The sequence below is a fragment of the Paroedura picta genome, chromosome 6 (genome assembly GCF_049243985.1).
Source record: "Paroedura picta isolate Pp20150507F chromosome 6, Ppicta_v3.0, whole genome shotgun sequence".
Taxonomy (NCBI): domain Eukaryota; kingdom Metazoa; phylum Chordata; class Lepidosauria; order Squamata; family Gekkonidae; genus Paroedura; species Paroedura picta.
The window spans coordinates 43,489,169-43,507,506 of NC_135374.1; the positions used below are offsets into that span (position 1 = coordinate 43,489,169).

General features: G+C 43.9%; 1 protein-coding gene across 11 annotated transcripts in view; it reads right to left on the bottom strand.

Moving 5' to 3' along the window:
* The window catches only part of HTR1F (5-hydroxytryptamine receptor 1F), a 134,472-nt gene that overhangs the window by 73,535 nt on the left and 42,599 nt on the right, over positions 1–18,338 (bottom strand). For 7 of the 11 annotated variants that reach the window (XM_077342337.1, XM_077342332.1, XM_077342334.1 and 4 more), the window contains exons 2-3: positions 17,842–17,964; positions 1,057–1,272 (exon numbers count right to left, since the gene is read on the bottom strand). The gene's annotated coding sequence lies outside the window, so the exon portion shown is untranslated. The remainder of the gene's footprint in view (positions 1–1,056; positions 1,273–17,841; positions 17,965–18,338) is intronic. The other 4 variants (XM_077342341.1, XM_077342340.1, XM_077342338.1 and 1 more) reach the window with 2 other exon arrangements.

Sequence of the window (18,338 nt, forward strand, 5' to 3'; positions counted from 1 at the left end):
ACATATCAGGAAAGCTTCCATTGCTGTTTATGTCTTATCTTGAAGAGAGCCACTGCTTAAGGTAGAGCACAAATATCAGGCTTTATGAGCATTAAATAATTTAGATGTTGTGCAAATGTGGTATAGGAAGCACAAGTCTGAGCAGTATGATCATACATCACTGTGATGATTTTACATCTCTGCTTCCTAAACTGTTCACCTGATAGGGCCTTTTGAAAGAAACAGGCCCCCCCCCTTTTTAGAAAAATGCAGTATCTACCTGAAATTCTGAAGGCTGAGTTTCCTGTCCTTGTCAGAGATTTTATGCTTGGATCTTATTTTGTGGTATTTTGACTGCAAAAACCAGAGAGTATATTTGGGTTCTTTTTGGTTTTTTTTTTGGGGGGGGACTTATTTAACTCAGTGTCAACAAAACTAAAAAATATGTCCCATACTGGGTGCAGATAAGGAATAATGAGTTAGATTTCTCAGCTTCCTCATTGCTGTACTCCCAAATAAGAATATGTGACAATATACAAGTTAATAAGCTTATTAAGGACTGATCTACATCAATTAAACATCCCTGAATTAGCATGAGTGGTTGCCAACAAGCAGCATTTCAAGCAGTATACCTGTCAGGCAACCCAGGGTGACTCTGGGGCTGGGGCTAAGTTTCATCTCTGTGTGCTGCTCCAGTGACTTAGGGTTTGACCTTTGCTGAGCATTGATTAGGATCATTCATTCCCCAGCCTACCAGGCTGCCTGAAGTAATGATGGGCTAGCATGGGCACTAACTCAAGTTGCTTGCTAAACCTCCGCATGAGGCCAAGAGATCTTCTGGAATGACAATAATCCCTAAACTACAGAGAACAGTTCCTCTGGAGAAAACATCTCTTTTGAAGGATGGAATCTATGGCATTATACCCTACTGAGAACACCCCATTCCCCAGGCTCTGCCCCCCCCCACAATTCCAGGAATTTCCCAGCTCAGAATTGGCAACCCTGGAGCATCCCCCTATCCTGAGATGGCTCAGGGTGCTTGCCAAGTTTTTTTTTTTTTTTACTGTGCTACCTTACCTGGGTGCACCCAGGGGGAGGGTCCTTCATCCAAGAATCCAAGTCCCAAATCACTTTCCAGCCGTTTAGTCCAGTCCAGTCCAAGTTCTAGTTATCAGCCGAGTGGGTCTGAGTCCATAGGGTGAGATGGCAGAGGAGCCAGAGTACGAGCCGAGGTCAGGAGGTGAATCAGAAGCCAGATCAGAAGTCCGGATGCCAAAAGCTGATGTCCAGGAGCTGAAACAGGAGTCAGGAACCAGTAAGCAAATGGGCAGAGCTTCAATGAAGAGGGGTCAAGACAGGAACCAAAGTCTGAGGTGACAAGTAGGTTCACTTGCAGTTGCAGCCACAAGGAACTGCCCTTCCTGTGGCCTCAGGCTGAAGTACCCTCACCTGTGCCCCATCTACCTTGACAGCACGCCATGAGCTGAGTTCTCCGGCAGCACCCTGCCAAACTGACCCGCTGGCACTGCCTCCTGTGCTCTGGTGAGCTCTCTTAGCTTGAGGGGACTGCTGAGGCTGACAGGGGGTTGCTGGCAGGAAGGGCAAATGTCCGCCTGGGCTGGGACCCAGCTGCTCATCCTGCACAGGGCTCAGATCACACTGATTGTGCCCTAGATCCTCCCCAACCAACCCTGCCTTCTCAGCCATGAGTTTTGACAGCAGCGGTGGTAGCATCTACATATGCTGTAACAACTCATTGTATTTGTGCTAAAAACAGTTGTGGCCTAACCAGTCAAAATATCCCTCCTAATCAGACAGCACTATGACTCCCAAGGATACCAGTGAGCAGTCAAAAATGCCTCTTTCCAGGCTAATCTAAAAGAGGTTCCCCAGATTCCTACCTTCTGAAAAGATGACCAACTAATCCCACTATCCACATTAATGCAGCAAAAACCAGCCACGGAGAGCGAGGCAGAGTTCAATCGCATCTCTATTTTGAGAAACCCTTTGGCATGGATGTCCCTCACAAAGTGGCAAATGGCTCCCAAGAGCCAACAGTTCTCCCCTCAGGGCACAAACCAATGGATCTAAATTCTGCTAAAGCATTGCTGTCCTCTGATGAAAGAAATATATTGTGTATTTTCATTAACCTTTCTGCTGTTTTAGGTTATTACAGTCAGCTTACTGATAGAATTCCAGTGTCAGAGAATTATACACAGGAAGCATATATTAATATGAAACCTGTAACCAAGTTGATATAATGGCTATTCAGACCAGTTGGTTAATTCTTCTAAACACTAATATCTAAATTTTTCAGGCCACTCAGTTGCAGCTGGGCAGGGCTCAAAGAGTTCTGTCACATCTCCCTGGAAAGCACGATGCTCACATTCCTGTGACAGATGGAAAACAGTTTGGCAGACTGCACCACAATTGCATTCTGGTCCTGGCATTTTGTCCTGTTTAAACACAACTGCCAAAGCCTGTTCATATTCTATTAAATGTCTTCCATACTTTATGTGGCAAGTCAAATCCTGTGGGGGTCTCATTGTAATTCATCAGGTTATAGAAATTGGGTGGAACCGATTGCATCCACGTTCACAGCCATTGATTCCGTAGGTTGAAATTCTGTGCTTGTAGGATTTGTGCAGATCTTATAGCTGGGTGTCAGGATGTGAGTCTGGATAGACCTGTGTCAGCCATGTCTTTGTTGATGGGCAAATCTGTTTGCAGTTATCTTTCTATAATCAAAAAGATGAGCATCTCGTCCTTAGATATGAAAGGGACTGATGTGGCACAGCTTGGGTAGCCAACTGGATGGAGTGGGTTGCATACATCAGCTCATGATTTTCATTGTTGAACTGAGTTGGGCATCAAGGTTGTGGAGGGCGTGGGGACTGTGCAGCCACACTGAAGTCCCATATTCCACTACACACCAATCCCAAAATAGAGCATTTAACTCTTGTAGCAGACACACCCCAAGTTGTCCCACATCATTTTTGAAGAACATTGTTTTGTGTGTGTATTTTTGCTGCTACATGGATAAGATGGTGTTTATAGTTCCTGGCTAGGTTGATGCCGAGTTACTTAGGTGCATAGTTGTATGCAAGTTGGGTTGTCAGTGCCCAGACTCCTACCCACTTTGAGGGGGAGTTTGCCTGCAAACAGCCTTCTCCAATTTCACCTCCACATGACATCATATTGCCCTGTTAATTGCCTCAACTGGCTGAAATGTCCACATTTATGCCAATTGTGTCCAACCTGAGCAGGCAGAAATGGAACTGTTTGCACATCAGCCAAACACCATACTTCATGGAGCTGCCTTGATTCTTTGTATTAGGTTGTTGTGGGCCCACAGGGCTTCCTAACCGCAAAATAGCAATGCATATTTGCAGGACAGTAAGGCCTCTAAAGGTGTTACTAATTTCATCAACCTAAAAGCTTTCCTTCCCCTTCTTCGCTCCTAAATGAAATTAGGCAATCAATAACAGCCTGCCTACAATTTTAGGTCGTCTAGAAACCACACATGCTTTTAGTTTTATTCAGGTAAGATAGTCATGGCTTTGTCTCCTTTCCTGGGGGATTGACTTTGAGTCCACCCACCGCAATCACAGGCATTGTTTCTATTTTGAGAAACCTCCAGAGTTTTGTGCCAAACTGGACAAACCCATCAAATGCCTTGCTGTTTCTTTATTATACACACAACCCCAAGTCCCTTGCTTTAGGGGCTACGACATGCAACCTTAGCCTGAGGATACAAATTTCCTGTTAAAGCCAAACACCAGCACCCAGTTCTGTTTGTGTGTTCCTTGGATATCCCGCATACACCACCTGCTCAGGTGCTCCCATTTTTCCTGGTTGTTCCATTCATGGACTTCTTCATGTCTAGACAGTAGGTATACTTTCCCCCATACCTCTTCTCCTCTGATTTCTTGTTTAAAGGGATCTTTCCCAACTTTTTTTTTACCATTGACAATCCCCTGGAACATTCTTCAGCCTTCAAGAAACCCCAGTAGTGGCATGATTGGGCAGAATATATTGTTGGGAAGCATAGCTGTGTACATGCCCACCTGGGGCCTGTCTCCTTTCACCCCCTCCATTCCCATCATTGGCCATTTTGGGAGGGAGTGGTGGACAACGTGGCCATATATACACACACACATAAATTAACTTCTACCCATTCAGGAATCCCTTTCAATGCTGTCAAAGAACCCCGTGGTTTCATGAAATGTGGGGTGATAAAGTCTGGTTTAAAGTCTTCTTTGTGTGCTTCATTTATTTGTGCAAATTTGTTAGTTACCCTTAAAACTGCTTCTCTTAATAAAAACCCACTTTCATTTATTTCAGTCTGGTTTGAGTTTCTAAGGGAATAACGCTGGTATACGTTGGTGGGAATCCCATTGTTACTCATCAGCTCAATTCCCCAATTCAGTCTCTATTATGAGTCACAGAGTGCCATTTGGATGGACATTTTGTTAATGGTTGGCAAGACTGTTGTTGAGATGAAAATAGCAGCATTCTGTTTTTCCTGGACTTGGGAGTACCCCTCATTTACAGTAGTGGTCAGCCAAAGTTTCAAGGTCCCTGGTCTGAATGGCTAACATCATCATCAGTCAGTATTTTCTCAGTCCTTTCATTTGATTTGTGCTTTATTGCAATTGCCCTGTCATCAGCATAAGCAAATTTCCTGGATACCATTTTGCCCCATTGTATAGTGAGGAGACAGTCACTCTTCAGAACCCCGTGAATTTCCTCTGTTCTCTTTCGCTCTATCCCAGGCTTCATGCCTGCACTGCCAATTTCTGGCCAAGCTTGCATGTGATGAGGCCACAGTAACTTTTTAAAAAATCAGCCAAGCCATGAGGTCTTTGGACCTTGCACTTTGACAGCCCAGACCAGCAAGTAGCCCCAGAGAGCAAAATCTCAAGATGATTGTTAGGGATCCTCAGTCTTCGGAGAAGAATGTGTACCCCAAGATCTTTTTCACACACACTGCTACCCAGAAGTGTATCTCCCGTCCAGTATGTATGCTTCTCATTTTTGTGACCCAGATGTAGAACTCTACACTTCTCCTTATTTAATTCCATCTTGTTCTCATTTGCCCATGTTTCCAGTGTGTTCAGATCTTGAACTGTATCTCTATCTTTGGGGATGTTCGCTAATGCTACCAATTTGGTGTCATCTGCAAATCATTGATAAAAAATGTTGAAAAGTACTGGACACAGTACTGAGTCCTCTGGGACCCCACTGCTTGCCTCCCTCTAATCTGATGAAATAACATTGGCAATCACTCTTTGGGTATGGTTTTTTCAAGCCACCTCACCATCCTTAAATCCAGTCTGCAGTACTCCAGTTTACCCATCAGAACATCATGGAGAACCTTATCAAAAGCCTGAAATTCAGGTAAACTACATCATCTGAGTTTCCACGATCTAATAAGCTCATTACTTTGCTGCCAGAGGATGTAAAGATGGCCACAAGGAGAGACAAATCCATGAAGAATAAGGTCTACCAGTGACTAATAGCCATGGTGTCTAAAGAGAACCTCCACATTGAGAAGCAGTAAATCTATAAATGCCAGAGCCAGGGTACAATAGCAGGTGAAGGCCTTGGCCTTTATGTTCTGTTCTTGGCTCTCCAGGTGGCACCAATCTCCAGGTACAGCCTGGAAATTCTGGAACTGGAGGTCATGAGCAGACTAGAGAGACCAGTTCGCCAGGGAAAAATGGCTGTTTTGGATGGGAAAGTCTGCAATGACAACTCATTTCCAGGGCTTGTTTGAGAGGGGGGAACTCTGTGGCACTGTGCCCCAGAGAGGTTTCAGGATGCCAATCTCCAGTTGGGACCTGGGGATTTGCTGGAGTTTCTGGTCATTTCCAGGCAAGAGAGATCAGTTTTCCTTGAGAAAAGGGCTGCTTGGGAGGGGGACTCTCTGGCTTTGGATCCCTTGGAGGTACAGGGATGCCAGGCTCCATGTGGGAAACAAAGAGAGATGCTGTGTGGCAGTAATGGCTAATAACAATAAACATTAAATAATTCATAAACGTGTCAGTTTCTTCCTTCAATTAAAATATTGAATAACCGAAAATCTGTACATTCTTCGGTTCAATATCAAAGAAAACAAAAAACAAATGTATGTTACAATCAAACATTAAAACATTGGTTGACAAAGAACTTACAGAGGGTTTCTCATTTACTGCCTCTATGTCAGCTTTTCTCAACTTTTTTGCCATTGATAAACCCCTGAAATATTATTTAGGCTTCAAGAAACCCCAGAGGTGGGATCTCCAGGTCCCAGCTGGAGACCAGCATACTTTCCACTGTTCAAGGATGTTAGGTGGGACCAGGAGAAGCCCCAGAATGAAAGCTCATCTACAGACTGCAAAAGTCAGTTCTCCTGGAGGAAAGGGCTGCTTGGGATGAGGTTGGGGGCTGTGTAGCACTCCTCTCTATACACACACACAGGACACAGAAGACAGAACCATTCCTCCCTTCTCAAATTGCAAACCTTATTAACCACACAATCACCTCTCTATGTAGGAAATACCTGCAGTCTCACCTACCTCACAGGGTGGTTTGCTATGAGGAGCCATTCACCAGAAGGTCTAAATTTAAAGGAAAAGAATCCCATAACAGTCAATGAGCAAGTCAAAAAAGACTAACACCCTCCTCCTGCAGTAGCTTCTTCTGCCTGTGTTGTAGCTCCATCTCTTTGTGCAGCTTGATGTAGTGGTTAAGAGCAGCAGCTTCTAATGTGGTGAGCTGCACTTGATTCCTTGCTCTTCCATATGCTGGGTGACCTTGGGCTGTTAGAAACGGTACTCACAGAGAACTTTCTCTCAGATCTCTTGCAGTCTCACCTACCTCACAGGGTGTCTGTGTGGGGGAGAGGAAGAGAAGGCTATTATAAGGGACTCAGACCCCTTTGGGTAGTGAAAAGCAGGGTATAAAAACCAACTCTTCTTCTGCTGGGAAGGTGCTACTAGGAAACAGTGTGTGTCCCCCCCTCCACATATCCCTATGGCCTCTGTGCCCCTTCTACAGTTTCCCCATCTTCTAGGTCATTGGCTTCAAATTTGCTTTGTTGTGATTGTCTGGGAAAGATTGCAGCAAGACCAAGTTGGTATCCATCTGGAAAGGGAAAGTGTACAGCTTCCCAGTCCCACCCACATCAGCATAATTTTCCCTGCTGCAATTGCCTGTGATGGTTAACCCCAAAGCATTTCTCCCTTCTCAGACTGCAAATTTCAAACCTCACATGACTTACTCATGAGTAAACATTCCTACGGTGGAGGATTTTTTGTGGCACCCTGGGAGACTGTTTCTGGGCCACCTACAGCCCCCCACATCCAGAAGGAGTGCAGAGGCTGCCCTAGCTCCCCCCCATGTCCCCCAAGTTGACAGAGGCCAGGGAAACTTACTGGCAGTGGAGCATGTTCTGAGGCTGGCTCCTCTTTCACCCAGCAATTTTCTGAAACTGGCAGGAACTTGGAGGTGGAGAGTTGATCCCTTATTATTAAGTCCTTCCTGGCTGAGGGTTACCTCCTGATGGGGTCTAAATTACCTGGGGGGAGCATTCCTGAATGAGGGCCAATCAGGTAGTAGGTGAGCAGTCAGTGTGGGTTTTATAAGGTTTACTGATGATTATAACATTTTTACTTCAGGCACATCCAGCAGTGTTTGTAACTTCCTTGCATTTGTTTCAGTTCTGCAAGCAAGAAATTCTGCAATGTTTCTGGCCTGAATGGGAAGGGATTCTGGAGCAGGCTAAAGGCCCAATTATTTTACTCTGTACTTCAACCCATGTCTTCTAATCACTTGGTCCATTGTAGCAGTAGTCATTGTTTATGTAAATGGTCTTAGACCAGAGCAATAATAAAACTCAAATATAGGAACAGAATAAAACAGGAGGGGGAAACAATCCCTTTCCCATAAAACTAGAATAAGGTAGGACAATTCCAATATACAAAAGTGTAGGTGATGAATTCTACAAGTGGCACAATACTTTGCAACTTCTCACAATAGAAAACGGGAGATTAACACAGCACTTTCAACGGGGGATAAGCTATCTCACCTGGTCTTGCCAGGTGCCCAGTAATGCCTTCTCCTGGCCCCAGCCCTGATCTAAAGAGGTGGTTGGGACAACAGAAAGAAGAAACAAATATGTAGTGGGCGGTTCATGAAACTCTCCAATGCAATCTGAATTGAGTTTGTTTTCTAGACAATCATCACTAGTCAGTACAAAAACAATGCATCTTGCAAAATGCTAAATTTCTTTTGGCTGCCTTCAGATCCTCTGACACTAAGGTAACCTCAACAATTCACAGAACTGATCTTCATGTGAACAATTATTTGCATATCTGTTCTTTGGACCAGAAAGAACCTGAAAGTCAAACTGTCTGATTCTTTTTCTAGGACAGTGGGTCACAGTAAAAAAAAAACACAAAACCTATCTGCAAATGTAAGATAACACTTGCTATAAACATGCACAACAAAAATATAACAGAATTTGGGGCTTTAAATTAATTTACTCATTATGGTAAGTATGTCTAGAACACATCAAAGAATTTTCCAAAGTACAGTGATAGGTTTAGAAAGCATGCAGAGTACAAAGGCATGCAGACCACTTAAACCGGCTGACCTCAGATTGTCCCTCCTTCAATAATGAGTGATTTGTTACAGTATCAAAAAGTATCAGGGTAATTCATGCAGTTTGTTTAATGACTACTTCATTTTGTTGAATAAGCTAGCATCATGATTTGGTTCAACTGCACCATTTGGTTCAACTGCACCAGCTTGTGAATGTCCATGTTCTATGTGAACTTGGGAGTTGCATTGGTCCAAGAGCTTGTCCCAGCATCTTGCAATGCAGTGTGGGCTCCTGGCTGCCTCTCAAACCATGGAGCACAGCTAAGTTAACACGGGCACCTGGCTGCCCTGGATGAGTTCAAATTCCCTGGACCGGATGGTGTACACCCAAGAGTGCTCAAAAAACTTTCTTGAGAGTTTGCAGAACCTTGTCCATCATTTTTAGGACCTCTTGGGAGTTCTGCACCTGTGTGCGTGCGGCAGCTGACACACTGGCACCCGTGCCTCCCCTCCCCCCGCGGCACGGCGCTGGTTGTGTCGGCCTGGAACAGCCGATTCGGATGCTGCCGTAAACAACCCTAGTTGTGACTAATAAAGCAAGCTGTAATTTCTGTAGCTGGATTATAGACGTAATATCTGTGATCAACTTTAAAGGACTATTGTAATGATTATTGAGGCAATATGTGCAAAGATCTTTGAACATTGTAAAAATACTATATAAATCATAACATTTTCTTTTGATACATTTATATCTCTCCTGTCTTCCATTTATATCTTACCTGTCTTCCACTATAAAAAAATATTTAAAAGGAAAGTAATAGGAGCCCTGACATCCACATCTCTTGGGATTTTGCATACATTAGATAAGCAGTAAGTAGTCTTTCCTGGACTCCGGGGAATGGTAGAGGAAAGGAAGGCCTGGAGGATCATTGTCCATGGGGTTGCAATGGGTCGGACACGACTTCACACATAACAACAACAAGTCTTTCCTAGTAGTAATCATCTTTGAACATGTCCAGCTGCATATCTCTCATCAGCCAACTTGCCCTAGATACAAAATGCGATTAGCACCACTAAAAGACTCCCCCGCTTGGCGTGCTTCCCTCCACAGAGAAGCTATAAAGTGGTTCTGGGCTAACCTCTGCATATACTAACATTACAGTTGTTCAATGGGTGTTATTTAGGCCATTAATTTGTCCCAGTGCTGTTTCCAGGTATGAAGCTGATGTTGATGCTCTCTGTCAAAATGTAGACAAAGGCCATGTCTCTTCATTGTTCCAAAAAGATTTATCTGCTGCAGGTGACTACATAACCTTGTCAGAACATTTGAAGGTAGAAGTAGTTATCGCAGCATATACCTTGGATTGGTTTAAAACCATGCCTTACAGACCAGACTCAAAGGGTCATCACTGGAAATCAGTTAACATCGTGAGATTTGTCCTGTTGAGTTCCATGGGGGGCAGTCTTATCCCTCATGCTATTCAAGCTGTATGTAAAGCCCTTGGAAGAAATCTTGTATAGTTTTGGAATCAGATGCCTTTAGTATGCTGTTGATATTCAGTTATATATTTCTCCTTCCAAATCTCCTGAAAATGAGATAAAGGTCTTAAGCCTCTGTCTAACCTCTGTGGTTAAATAGCTGACAGTGAACAACTTGATATGTGAATGATTCTGGTTGTGAAGACTGAGGTCTTGAAAGCCACTTTGGATGAAATTCAGTGGAACTTTACTGACTCAGTCAGGAACCTAGGCCTCTGCTTGGTGCAGTGGTTAGGAGCACAGACTTCTAATCTGGCAAGCCGTATTTGATTCTGCACTCCCCCACATGCAAGCAGCTGGGTGACCTTGGGCTCGTCAGAACACTGATAAAGCTGTTCTGACCGAGCAGTGATATCAGGGCTCTCTCAGCCTCACCCACCTCACAGGGTGTCTGTTGTGGGGAGAGGAAAGGGAAAGTGATTGTAAGCTACTTTGAGACTCCTTCTGATAGAGAAAAGCGGCATATAAGAACCAACTCTTCTTCTTCATGCTGGACCCAAAGTGCTACTGGAGAAGCAAATTAATGCAGCTGCAAAAATTACTTTCTTCCATCTTTGCTGGAAAATGCTGTTTGACCACCTGGATTCATGTGAAAGTGGACTGTACCATTAATATGTATTATTTTGTTACTGTATGTTTTTAATCTCACTCTCAGTAGATTATATTTGTGCTTATGTAGTACCACTGATTACATTGTTGAGAATAACAGGTTTAATACATATTTCAGATTTTGGCAATCATAGTTTTGTTATGTTGTTTATTAGATGCAGCTTCATCCTATTGATTGTACTGACTTATGTTATCGGCCTTGCATTTCAGTGAGAAAGATGGATCATAAATGAAACAAAACTCTGCATTATGTGTAAAAAGAACCATATTAAAAGACAAGCATAAAGAGCCATGTGATTGCCTAATGCCATAACAGACTTCTATGCTTTGTTAATAAAATCTGATAACATTAAAACTGTTACTTAAGAGAATGCCATTGAATAGCAGGCAGGCAGGTTTGGGGCCAAAGGAGTACTCGGACTTGGGGTAAATAAGGCCACAGCTTTATTTATTTACAGGAGCAGGGCACAGCATGGGGTGAGCTGTTGTCCTGCAGTCAGTGGACTGCTCGGGCCCTCTGCCCCCAGAGACCTTTCTTGCAGCTGAGGTGCACACTTGGTCAGCACCACCCCTGCCCACATGGCGGACCTTCTGGCACCCGGACCCTTGTCCTCCTTTCAGCCCCGTCCTACCCTGTCTCCAGTGGCTTGGCCTTTGGTGAATGGCGAGGCCGTCCTTACATTTTCAGTATTTTCATACATTTATTTCAGTCAACATAACTATTAAAAAGCCACCAACGGAAAGAAGCCACAGTCATGTTTTTGCAGCATACTCCAAGTACACATGAATTTATCATTTCAATAATGGTCAGTGTAATATGTGACAGCATGAAAACAGAACAGATGTCTTCCACCTAAATTTACCACCTGCAAGAAAGTACTTTTCCAGAATGAAGTAGTTTGCAACAGCAACAAAGATTCCTTTCTTTCTAGTGCAAGCTTCAGTGTTTCTAAGCAACTGCACAAAGATGAGAATAATATGAAATGGCTTATTGATGATAGCAGACAAAATGTTCAGCTGATATGGTTGGCTGCTGGGGGGAAAAAACCAGTGCAAAATGTCCTCCAAGTTCCCGTCCTCCCACTCCTCTGTGTAGCAGTGAGCCCATCACAGCCCCAAATGGATGCTGTCCCGAGAAGGCAGCATTTTTCTTAGCTGGAGGAATGTGCAAAGATATCACATACAGCTGCAGAAGAAGTAACAGTTGCTGTAAAGTGTGATGCAAAATAGTATTTGAAGTCAAACATAAGAACCCTACTGGATCAAACCAGTGGTCCTGCTGGCAAAGTTTCAGCATGAAAAGAGAAGCAAAGTACCAAGCTACTTAATAGAATAAAATAGTTTTATTTAGAATAGAAATAATGTTGTATAGAAAGAGAGGAGAAGGAGACCTAACTAACTCCCGTATATACTCGCATATAAGCCCACCCACATATAAGATGAGGCACCTAATTTTACCACGAAATCTGGGCAAACTTATTGACTCGTATATAAGCCGAGGGTGGGAAATGCAGCAACTGCTGGTAAATTTACATTAATTGAGGCATCAGTAGGTGAAATTTTTTTGAATATTTATTTCAAAGAAAAACAGTGAACTAGCTGTGTAAGTGAAAAAGAGGGCCAGCAAACCAGAGCAGAACAACAGTACCTGAAGTTGGCAATCTCCTACAACTAGTACAACAGCTACCAAACTGGGAGAATGGACAACTCTAACTACAACTGCAGTGCCCCCCCAGAATAAAACACTGAAATAAAGAACTGTAAAACTGAACACTGAAATAAAGAACTGTAAAAATCAACTTTTAAAAGAAACACAATCCCAACTTTTAAAAGAAATACAACCCCAAGAATAAAAGGCAAACAATGCTGCCCCTCAGATAAAAGAGGAAAGAAACAATAGGAAAAAGAAGCAGTACATCCCAAAGCACCCCCAAAACCCACCCCACCCCCAGAAACCAAAAGAATAGTTTGGAAGAGAAGAAGAAAAGGGAAAAAAATAGAGTCCCTTAATCAAATTGTTGATGTCCTACAAGCTGCCAGGGGAAGCTCAGCTTTGCAAACACATTTGCAGAAGGCAATGAAATAATTGGCTGACTGCATTCCACAGCTGAAGAAAGCTGTTACTTCAATTACCATATATACCCGTGTACAAGACGAGGAGGGTTTTTTCAATGTGAAAACTCTGCTTATACACAGGTATATACGGTAACTTGTTTTGCTTTTATACTGTCAGTCTGTTCTGAAGGTAAGCAAGGAGAAAGTATGCTCAAAGGAGCAGAAAGTGTCCAAAGAGCCAATCAGGAAACTGGAGGATGTTATTGTTGTTGTTGTTGTTGTTGTTATTCCCCGCCACTCCTGAGACTGGCTCATGGTGAGTTACAGATGTCCAATTAAAAATCCCATTAAAAACCCAATAACATGGACAACAGATCACAATAAAACAGACAACATGGCAGAATACCTCCAACTGCCCAACCCCCCCACCCATCCCTACCTCTAGAGCAGTGGTTCTCAACCTTCCTAATGCTGCAACCCTTTAATACAGCCCCTCATGTTGTGGTGACCCCCAACCATAAAATTATGCAAGTGTTCTTTCACAGAAGTTTAACTGAAACTGACCAATGGCCTGAAAATCCTTTGTTCATGATTGTATATAAATTGTTTTTCCCCCCAGGGTTTCTCAGTTCAGTTTTGCCTCTTGTCCCACCATGCCGATCTTGCTCTTTTCTGCTGCTCCAGACAGACAAACACTATCTTGATCTTCCCTGGCCCAGCTGCTCGCCCTGCTGCAACCCCTGTGAAAGGGTTGTTCGACCCCCAAAGGGGTCCTGATCCCCAGATTGAGAACCACTGCTCTCGAAGAAAGGAAAGGGGGTCAAGATAACACTGATTGCTGCTTGACACCAGGGGGGCCCTGTCTATCTTCCTCACTGCTCCCAGCCTCAACCAAACTGCCCCCAGCCTCAACCTGGTGGAAGAGCTCTGTTTTACAGGCTGAAAGCTCCCGCAGGTCCAGCTCACCTGGGAGCTCATTCCACAAGGTTGGGGCCAGGACCGAAAAGGCCCTGGCCCTGGTCAAGGCCAGGCATGCTTTCCTGGGGCCGGAAACAACCAGAAAATTGCCACCCGCAGAAGAAGAGTTGGTTCTTACATGCCACTTTTCTCTACCCAAAGGAGGTTCAAAACGGCTTACAGTCGCCTTCTCTTTTCTCTCCCCACAACAGACACCCTGTGAGGTGCGTGAGGCTGAGAGAACCCTGATATCACTGCTTGGTCAAAACAGTTTTATCAGTGCCCTGGCAAGCCCAAACTGGCATAAAGCTCTGTGAGGGATACAGGGCAATAGGCAGTCTCTCAGGTATGTGGGTTCCAAACCATGCAGGGCCTTAAAGGTCAAAACCAAAACTTGAAGTGGATCTGGACATCAACTGGTAACCAGTGCAACTGTCTCAGCACTGGCTGGATATGGGCCTTCCACAGTGTTCCTGTGAAGACTCTAGCAACTATGTTTTGTATCAGATGGAGTCTCTAGATCAAGGACAAGGGTAGACCCACCTCTATTCTGGAGGTGACCGTTGCATGGATCACCATGGCCAGGTGTTCAGGGGACAGGTAGGACACATCCAAGTGTATAATGTCTACTAGGTCACTGTTGTCTGCATGCTTGTTCACTTTGTCAAAGAGCTTCAAAAGGTTGGTGAGGCAGGACTTCCCTTTGCAGAAGCCATGCTGATTTTCCCTCAGCAGGCTTTGTCCCTCAGTGTGTCTAACAATTCTATCTTTGATCACAGTTTCTACTAATTTGAATGGGACAAACATTAGGCTGACTGGCCTGTAATTTCCTGGTTCCCATCTGGATCCCTTTTTAAAAGTTGGTGTCACACATTGCTACTCCACCATCTTCTGGTGCAGGAGCTTAGTTTAATGATAGATTACATATATGGATTAGTAGATCAATGATCTCACATCTGAGTTTCTTAAGAACTGTTGGGTGTATGCCATCAGGACCTGGAGACTTCAGTTTTTACTTTCCCTGGCAGGTCTGCAATTTCACCTCTGGTCACTTCAATTTTTCTCAGCTCTTCAGACTCCCTTCCTGGAAATAGGGGCTATGGCATGTCCCACACTTTCCACAGTGAACACAGAAGCAGAAAAGTAATTGAGCTACTCTGTCATCTTTCCATCTTCCTTTAACACTCCCTTTTTCCCTTTCTTATCTAAAGGCCCCACTTGCTTCACTAGCTGATTTCCTGCTTTAGATATATTTTAAAAATTGTTTCTTGTTTGCCTTGATGCTTTTAGGAACTCACTCATCAAAATCTTTTTTTTTTTGCATGCCTTATTATTGACTTACCCGTGGTCTCTTACTGTCCAGTTCATTGGGCACATCTTACACTTTTTAAAAGAAGCTTTTTTGTTTGTTTGTTTGCTTATTTATTTACTTATAGCCTGCCCCTCTTGAACCCGTCAACTCAAGGTGGCTTACAACAATATAAACAACAAACCCAAAAAAGTACATGAATACATATAAAACTACTAAAAACTAACAGCATAACATCACAGCTGAGTCATTGTCTAGTCCCTCTGAAAGGTGGGAATGCTACGTTTGAGAACCTTGACAGTGCAGAGGCCACAGCTCCCATCTCCTGGCAGCAACAACAGAGGGTGGGGCCCACAATCAGACCCAGACAAACAGACCTTGTTCAGTGTTCAACACAGCAGACAAAGACTCAAACAGACCCAGACAAAAACAGCACTCTCTAGAAGGCTACAAGCACCCACCCTCAAACTATGTCCACTCACAAAGCAACCTCAGTGAACGCTCCCCACTATTTTAGTAGCTTAGTAAAGCCCCCCTCCCATGCACACACTCACCTTACCAGTAACGGTCTCCTAGTTTCAGTCTCCCACCCTAGCTTCTCAGTCAAGATACAATTTTGAATGGTCTTAAACACCCAAATGAATATTTCTCAGTAGAAAACAGCAGTAGAAATGAAGACGTAGTTTGACACTAGGCTGCATATCTCAAATGGCAAAGTCATCTGACACTTGATGGCGCTTGCCCCTCTTCGCCATCTTTTAGAGTAGTCTGTTGATTGTAGTGCAGCTGTCAGCAGCAAAAGGTTTGAGGACTGTGGAGTTTAAAATTCCAGATGTAGATACTGCACTGATATGTTTCAATGCCACACAATTCCCAGCTCTGTTCGGTTTTATCTTGGCTTCTTCATTAAACTGTAGCCTCTGTATTTAAAGGCAACATTATATATTACACGCATGTGTGCTATTTTGCTCCTTTTAATGGAAAGTGGCTGTGGGAGCATGGAATCCGGACTGGGAGAAGAGCAGGAAAGGAGGAAGAGATTAACCCCAGAATACCTAGCTCCAGCAATCCATGTGACAGTCACCTCTAGACTGGACTTCTGTAACACACTCTAGACCAGCCTTCTCTTATCCCTGACCTGGAAATGTCAGTTGGTCCAGAATGCAGCTGGCCAGGTCCTCACAAGAACACCTCAGAAGGCCCACATGTGGCCTGTGCTCTGGCAGCTGAACCGGCTTCCAATTAAATTCCAGATCAGGTTGAAGAAGAAGAAGAAGAAGAAGAAGAAGAAGAGTTGGTTCTTATATGCCACTTTTCCCTACCCAAAGGAGGCTCAAAGGGGCTTACAGTCGCCTTCTCATTCCTCTCCCCACAACAGACACCCTGTGGGGTGGGTGAGGCTGAGAGAGCCCTGATATTACTGCTCAGTCAGAACAGTTTTATCAGTGCCGTGGCGAGCCCAAGGTCACCCAGCTGGTTGCATGTGGGGGAGCGCAGAATCAAACCTGGCATGCCAGATTAGAAGTCTGCACTCCTAACCACTACACCAAACTGGCTCTCCATCATTAAGGTTTTGGTAGTTACCTTTAAGGCTGTGGTGGGCCCATGTATTTGAGGGACCACCACTCTGCCTATGCCCCCTGAAATTCCAACCGGTTGGTGGTCCCCGGCCCCAAGGAAGGTCCCTGTTGATCCCTGGCCCCAAGGAGGTAAGTCTGGTCTCAACCAGGGCCAGGACATTCTCAGTCCTGCCCCTACTTGGTAAAATGAGTTCCCAGAGGAGGTCTGGGCCCTGTCGCTGGCACAGTTCTGCAAGGCCTGCAAGATGGAACTCTTCTACCAAACCTTTGGTTGGTGCCAATGACCTCATAACATTTTATTTATTTATTTGTTTGTTTGTTTGTTTGTTTGTTTGTTTATTTATATACCGCCCTCCCTGGGGGCTCAGGGCGGTTTACATAATAGCATAAGAACAATACATGGAACAGTCTATAAAACATTTGAATAAACGTGCAATAATCTTAACACAGCCAGCGGCGGGCACCGCGGACTAAATAAAGCCGTAAGGGCTTAGTGGGAGGAGTTAGGGCGGATTCTGGCCGGGATGAGGAAGGGTGCTGATTGGTCCCTTCCTCCAGACAGACCATCCGACCAGAACAAAGACCCTCATGCTCTGGGTCTGTGTCCAGGGCTAGTGAGTTACCTAAAATGGTGGGCTCTCAAACCCTCAAGCCCTCTTGGTATTCAGAAGGAAATTAGGTATGCAACATTCATTCCTACAGGCAAGACAGAACTTCTAGTCTGGTCAGAGCTAGTTTTCTTCCATTGCTTAGTCTTCTATCTGCTCCATGGGCTGACTTCAGCTGCTGACTCCCAGGAGCAGTGAGTAGAAAACAACAAACCTTGCTACGTGACAAAGTGTTACTTTCAATAAATATGCACAACAGTTTCAGAATATAAAAGTGTTAGTTCTTATCCAGGTCTTCAAACAACCAACAATTTCTATTTAGCAACAGCCATAAAAATGCTTGCTTCAAATGCCAGGAGGAAATAAATTCAGAGTCTTTGACATTTGATTGTCTCAATGCCATCTTAGATCGCATCTACCACTTTGGAGGTGATAACCAATGCTGTGTTTTGATGGCATCTTATAACAAAGTGAAGTAACGTGGAACATCTAAAGAACAAATTATTTCTGCAATAGTGCTCACTAATAGTTTTAAAAGTACTTTTGTGAAAAAAACACATCAACCATGTAAAATAGGTTATAGATCTTATTATTGGTAATTAAGGACCTGTCACTTTACCTCTACTTGGTGCCTCCTGGGTAAGAAAACTGATAGCTGCCTCTTCTTGTGAATTAAGTACAGCCCATCCGTGGCTCAACCAATTTCAAGGGTGTCTTGTTTCAAAGATTTGTGTTCTCAAGTCTGCCAAGAAGAAAATAATAAAAAATAAAATTTCTATATATCTTCCCTAGATGTTTCAGATGTTCAAGAAAACATGGGACTGAATGGTAGAAAAAGAAAGAAATACTGTTGTAAAAGATATGGGTCAGAGAAAGCATGCCTAAAGTCATGGGCATTTCACAGTGAACTAGAAACATTGTGTGTAGTCCCTGGTGATTACTAAATAAGACTTCTAAAATAGCATGATTAGATGAAATTGTTATGGGAGTGCATCTAACAGCTGTATTAATAACTCAGCGGCCAGTAAGTTGTTTTGGTACAAAGTGAAATGCAGGTATCCTGCTCACTCCCTAAAGGCTGTGGGACTCTTTGTCTGTGGGTCTGTGATAGGAAGT